This window comes from Rattus norvegicus, chromosome 3 (assembly GCF_021556685.1).
Source record: "Rattus norvegicus strain SHRSP/BbbUtx chromosome 3, alternate assembly SHRSP_T2T, whole genome shotgun sequence".
NCBI lineage: Eukaryota > Metazoa > Chordata > Mammalia > Rodentia > Muridae > Rattus > Rattus norvegicus.
In genome coordinates this window covers 137,136,149-137,142,561 of record NC_141536.1, presented here as the reverse complement: position 1 = coordinate 137,142,561, position 6,413 = coordinate 137,136,149, and the positions used below count along the sequence as shown (strand labels likewise).

The following is a 6,413-nucleotide window of genomic DNA, read 5'->3' as shown; positions in this document are numbered from 1 at the left end:
TTTAGTTGGGGCTTTGACAATACTACATGAAAAAAGAGATGGGGAACATGACACATTTAAATGAGTAGGAACCAAATTCATTAACCTCAAAAATGCAACAGCAAAAATAAAATTTATCTTTCTAAAGGAAGAAATATAATAATGAAGCAAAAATAATTGAAGGAATGAAGCTGATTCCTAGCCCTCAAAGCCTTTATAAAAATTTCTTAAATATTTTTCGATTGTTGTGCTCAACAGTATGTTTGGTGGTAAACAGATTTGGTTATAGGGCTACTGAACTACATTGATTCAACTTTGTGCCAGGGTTATAAAATTTTTTGTAACAAAATATACAACACAAGTCAACATAAACTGACATGGTTATCATGGTAACACACTGTTTTAAAACATACACCTTCATCTTTCCTTATGTGAAATTTGCAGAACCATCAAGAAAGTAAGGACAAATTATATTTTTAATGAAGGTAAAAACTTTTTCTAAGTTCTTTGGTGATACAAAAGTGAAATATAAGATGAAACTAAGCATTTATAGAAATAGAAAATGCTATTTAGAAAGTAAATGTCCAATGAATTAAATCCAGCTGCTCTATCCAGTGCTTCTTTTTGACAGTACTCTAGGTTGTCTTCTATTATTGCTATATATGGCTGCCATACTTAGAATATCTTCTCTACTATGTTCAGTATCCAACTTGAAATACCCAGTATGTTATCAGTGTTTGGTCTAAATGAAGAAAAAGGTAAATAAGAAGAAAAAACATTGAGGTATATCCAATCACTCTTTTACAAGCTAAAGACTAATGCCAAGTAAAAAGACCTGAAAATGGCAAGCAAGAAGAAATCCTGGACAAGCAGGAAGTGTCAGATCTGAGGAAGCTGAAGATGCGGTATGTTCCTTTAGAGGGTAACCTGAGATGAAGGGTAGTTTTGGTGTGGACAGAGATTTGAGGATGATGGCTAGAAGAAATAGTAAAGAGAAAAGAGAAGACGGGAACACTTAAACCCTATATCTAGCCTTGCTCAGCATTAAAAAGAGTAGCTCCTTTTGCTTGCTAAGTATGTTAATTCTTCTGTTTATTGAAGCTTCAACACCATGTCTGAACAAACCAAGAAAATTTTCATAGCGGAGCTCTGCTATTTCTGGATGCCTTCAACTTGGCTTTGTACTGAAGCCATTTTGCAACAATTGGTCTCCAGAAATACACAAACAGCAGTTCATTCTACCTTCTCTTCTATTGAATAAAATGCTTTGGATGGTAGTGAATCTCTCTGAAGTCTCCAGACTTCACTCATATACATTTGTGGGGGAGTATTAGCCCAGTTGTAGCAAACTCCTAAAATACATAAAATGTATTGAAAAAGGACAACTGTGACACCTTACATGTTATATGGCTGCAGTCATTTATAATATGATATTTAACTTAGCTGGGTAATTTTGATCAGATGGAGATTGCTTGTGTAAGGAACCACATGACCAGAAGAGGGATATTCATCTTCTCTTTCTATCTTCTGACTTGAAGCTAAATTGAATAAAAGATTAGACACGTACAGTAGATTACCATCTGGAAGTTTAAAAGAAAGCTCGTATTAAATCTGTGGTAAAGACCCCAAACTAGAATCCAAACAACTTAAGACACATGAGAAAAATCAGACTGTGAAGATAGAGAAGTTTGGCTGTGACAGAAGACAGAACACAGTCTATTCTCCTACACAGAGGAATTCAAAATTGTATGACTTAGGTTTGCAGATATTAACATGAAGTGCAGAGTGGTGTATAAAATAATAGTATGATAAATTTGGAAGGGCAAGTGTTATAAACAGAAAAGTGGATTTGAGAGACACTCAACTGAGTGTGATGAAATAGCCATGTTTAATGAAGATTACATAGTCAAAAAACAAAAATACCATAAAGAAAATACTACTTCTGTGTTAGAGAAGATGTATCTGAAGCAGAAAATAACTTTAATGATAGGGAAAAGACTATTGCAAACTCATTGGAGAATTCATAAAATATAGCTACATACATACAATGTACACAAAAGAGAAGGTTGTTGTGATAAATACACATTAAAATGGTAAAATTGAAAAAGCAATATATGTGCTGGTTAATTTTATTGAAACTTGGAACATATTAATGTTATTAGTGAGTGGGAAGCCTCAATACAGGAAAATATCTCTTTAATAAGATCAGCCTAAATGAAATTTACAGGATGTTTTGTTTATAACAGCATGAAGAGAAAAAAGAACTATCCCTTTGAGGATGTGCCCACAACTGCAGGATCATGGATTCTATAAGAAGCACACTAAGCAACTCATTGGATGACAGTTAGAAACCATCACTTCTCCATAGCCTATTCATCACCTCTTGTATCCAGGTACCTTTACTGTTTGTGTTTCTGTTCTGCTTTTCTAACAATGGTTGATGATACTGTCAAAGTATCAAATTAAGCCTTTTTTCCTCAAGTTTCTTTTGATCTAGTTCATTCTCCATAGCAATAGTAACCATAAATCAGAACATGAGTATCTGGAACATCAGTCAATATCAAAAAAAATTATTCTTGGAACACTTGATTTCAGAAAGTTCCTTGTACACACGTTCTGAATATAGAAACTGAGAGCACTTTGTTGTTATTCTCATCATAGTTATTATTGTGATTGTTGTTTAGGTACATAATGACCCAAGATTAAATTCAGGATACACTATAATTTTTATTATATAATACAGAGACAGCCTCGGTGTAACGGATCAAATTAGAAGATGGAATTATCAGCCCATTGATCAACTTCAGAATTTACAATTCTGGTGAAGAGGAGAGCAATATGATGTTGATGACAATATACACAGTGATAATATACTGAAGGTACTATGTATTTTAACTAGTGTACCAGCCTTGACTGCCTGCTCTGCACATGCATTTGAAGAAAAGGGAACCTAAGAAAGTTGTATGTCTTGGCCTAGTATTTGTATCAGAATTACCACTATGAATCTATAGGAAACAACATACTGACAACATCTACTGCAACAGCTTTCACAACTTGGTTTGCAGGATATGTCTGGGTGTTGTTGGCAGATGGGGTAAATATGGCATTCTTATGGGTTCTGATACTTCTTCAGATTAACTTCTCCTATTTTGTCATTGAGTATAGTATATTGATTCTAAAGAAACAGTTTGAAATTACAAAGGAATCATTTAAAATGCTATTACCTTGGATTTTAAAGTTTGTAATTTGCTGGGCATCACTAATCAAAGCAGTCACTGAAAGCTACTAGGTTTGTAGATAGGGCACACTCCTGATACAAGGTTACAGTGTAATGAATGAAAATGATTGTTTAATATGTTTATCTGTAAATTCCTGCCTTAAAATCAGAAACCTGTGGCTACCCAGTGGAGATTTTAATGAGATATACCCACAAACATTCCCTCATCAAAAGTCAAGATAATTCATTTGGTAATATATAAACTGAAAATTTATCCAGTTTAAGGATTAATAAAACAAAGAATCTTTGTTCATCAAGTAGATCATAATTGTGACTAAAGAAAACAAAGAAACAATAAAAGAAGTTTTCTACATGATGTTCTGATCATGCAGATAGAGTTGGACAACTTCTCACATGAACTTAGCTACCTATCAATTGCAGACTGTATTTAGAAATAAATCCAAGTATGTATGATTCACAAATCATACATATTGGTTTATGTCTATAACTCAGAACTTATTGAGAAGCATTAGGACTTCTATTTCAAATTAAGCCACAGATACTGTTGTTGCTTACATTAAATTTTAATTTTAAAATATTAACATCATTAAAGCCAGTATGAAATGTATAGTATTAAAACAGTTATATGCTTCAGAATTTGCAGAATACATTGGTGTATATTCTAGTACAAAAACTATTTAGGAAATATCTTTTCTTGCCTTCCTGATGCAATATTACCCAAGGTCTTATTACATCTCAAGGCCCTTGGGGTTACAACTAGAAAGATCTGAACAATGATAAAAGAATGTTTGGACTGATATTGATGAATCCAGAAAGAACATTCCTTTCTATATTGTCTATTGAAGAAATGAGTAAGAGTTTTGAACAGTCAAAGCCTGACTCATGGAATGTCAGAAGAGAAAAATGCTAACAATCAGAAATGTTTTAGTGGCCATTTCTGTTATATTCTGGCATAGAATACTGCTGTATTTGTTCTGAGTACTAAGAACTTCAATGAGATTAATTGTGGGTGTGATAATTTATTTGGCAGAAAAAAATCCATACAAAATATAAATACTCCAATAACATACTTATTATTTGCCACAATTATCTTTGAGGTCTAAACTGAAAAGGGAAAACTTCTTCAATACTAAAATATGAAAGGATATGTGAAGTTTTTAGGAAATCTGCAAAACCTTATCTAATATCTAATGAAGGTATCTTCTAGAAAGCAACAATTGTTCCAAGAAATCTTGTATTCTGTATTGAAACATTGTGAAAATACTCAGAGATCAAGTCTCCACCAGAACAATAGAAAAGATTTCCACTGTTCACAATTTTCTGGCAGTTCTTGTTTCCACAAAGCTTCCAGGATGAAATGGGCATGTCTTATAAAACAGACAGCTGAAACTTAAAATCCAGATTTCTCAAAGGAACAGGAGGGTAATAGTTCCAATGATTCATAGCCAAGAACAGAGGTATCACTATCACTTGACAAGAGGAGTCAAGTCTTACTCCACAGATGGCAACAGAATGGAAAAGCATGAATCAAACTAGATTTACAGGTATGTAATATGTAAAAATTTTGACACTTTTGAGAGTTATTCCATTATTTCAGAGACAGATAAATAGGAAAACAATGGCCTGCACAACTGTCTACAGCAATGATTAATATGTAAAAGAAAGGCCAATATGGTTAAAAGAAAACAAAGTCAGAAAGAGGAAAAGAATTGTATCTCCTCAAACATCATCATGTATATATAAAGAGATTAACTCCACCCCTTAAATGAGAATCCCTAACTTTAGGAAATATTTAGCATGGCACACAATGTAAAGACATGCATTGAAACTGTATGTATAGATAATGCAGATCCAGAGCTCAAAATTAGTGCTAAAAATACTGTCAATGCCATAGATATCAATACAAAAAGTACAGGATTAAGACATTTAAGAGTTTGAAATATTCATGATGTACTAGTAAATATTTTAGTTTCATGTATAGTATCTTCTGACTTCACAAACGAGGTATCACCAAAAGCCCAATTATCTGTCCTAAACATCTGTGCCCTGAGGAGTTAGGCTTTGTAACAACTTTAGGCAATGTTGACTAAAGGGATTGATGATCGTGAGTACTGAAATGGGAACATGTTTTCATTTTCTACCATAGATAAATTCTCAGGTGATTTCAGAAAAATAAAAGAGCAAGATGGGACTTCCACTACCCCCTGATATAATAGCACTGCAAGGGACTAGAATTTTTGATTCAGGTGTCAAGGAGATATGCTAAACAATTAGGACCCTAGGCATTAAATTCAAGTCTTCAAATGTTTTCCTTAGAAACAAAGTGAGGTTATAAACCTTAGAGGATAGACATTAGGTTGCTGTATTTACAGAAGCATTTTAACTTGAATTTCACATGTTGCAAACAATGGCATGCACATTTGAGAGAGTGCCCAGGCTGAGAAACCAGAAGAAGTGCTAGGAATCCTTTAAGGATTGACATGAAAAGAACGATTCTTAAACAGCAGCCACCCACAAGCAACTTGAGCCACGGGACCACAGGTAAGACCAACTTTTCTGCTCCAAGCGACCTGCCTGGTGGTCTCAAAACACAGAAAGGCAAAATTACTCTATGACAGGACACGTCTGGTTTCTAGCTAGAGCCTCAACCTTGCTGATCCCATACCCCTTGGGAGAGAGAGCTCACCGCCCAGACAGGGGGGCACTCCTGAGACTGCAGAGTGGGAGAGACCAACAATACTGCCCACCCCTGCCCCCATCCCTAGCCCAAGAGGAAACTGTATGGTCCTCTAGGAACCAGAAGATAGGGGCACTTGAGAGGCAGGCCCCCTGTGCTCCTGAACTGCCCAGAACTGAAGGGACCCTATCAACAGTTCTCTGCAACAAAATCACGTGGGAGGGAGAGCCAAACATTCACAGGTGTAGACACACCTGGGAAGCCAGAAGAGACAACACTCTGCCCACATTTTTGACTCTAGAGGAAAACACCTAACTCCATCTGGGACCCTGGCGCATGGGGGTTCAGGGAAAAGGCCACACAGGCCCTCCTGGTTGCCGCTCTCATGGAGAGCTGTAAAGCTGCCCCCCACAAGCAACTTGAGCTTGGGACCACAGGTAAGACCAATTTTTCTCCTCCAAGTGACCTCCTTGGTTGACTCAGGACACAGGCCCACAGGAACAGCTGAAGACCAGAAGA

At 35.7% G+C, this 6,413-nt stretch overlaps 1 long non-coding RNA gene across 1 annotated transcript; it reads left to right on the top strand.

The window, feature by feature from the left end:
- The first annotated feature begins 787 nt into the window (after nucleotides 1-787).
- On the top strand, nucleotides 788-4,531 carry LOC147995735 (uncharacterized). Its single transcript, XR_015684705.1, has 3 exons — nucleotides 788-884; nucleotides 2,226-2,372; nucleotides 2,723-4,531. It is a non-coding gene; the product is annotated as an uncharacterized LOC147995735 (long non-coding RNA).
- The last annotated feature ends 1,882 nt before the right edge of the window (nucleotides 4,532-6,413 follow it).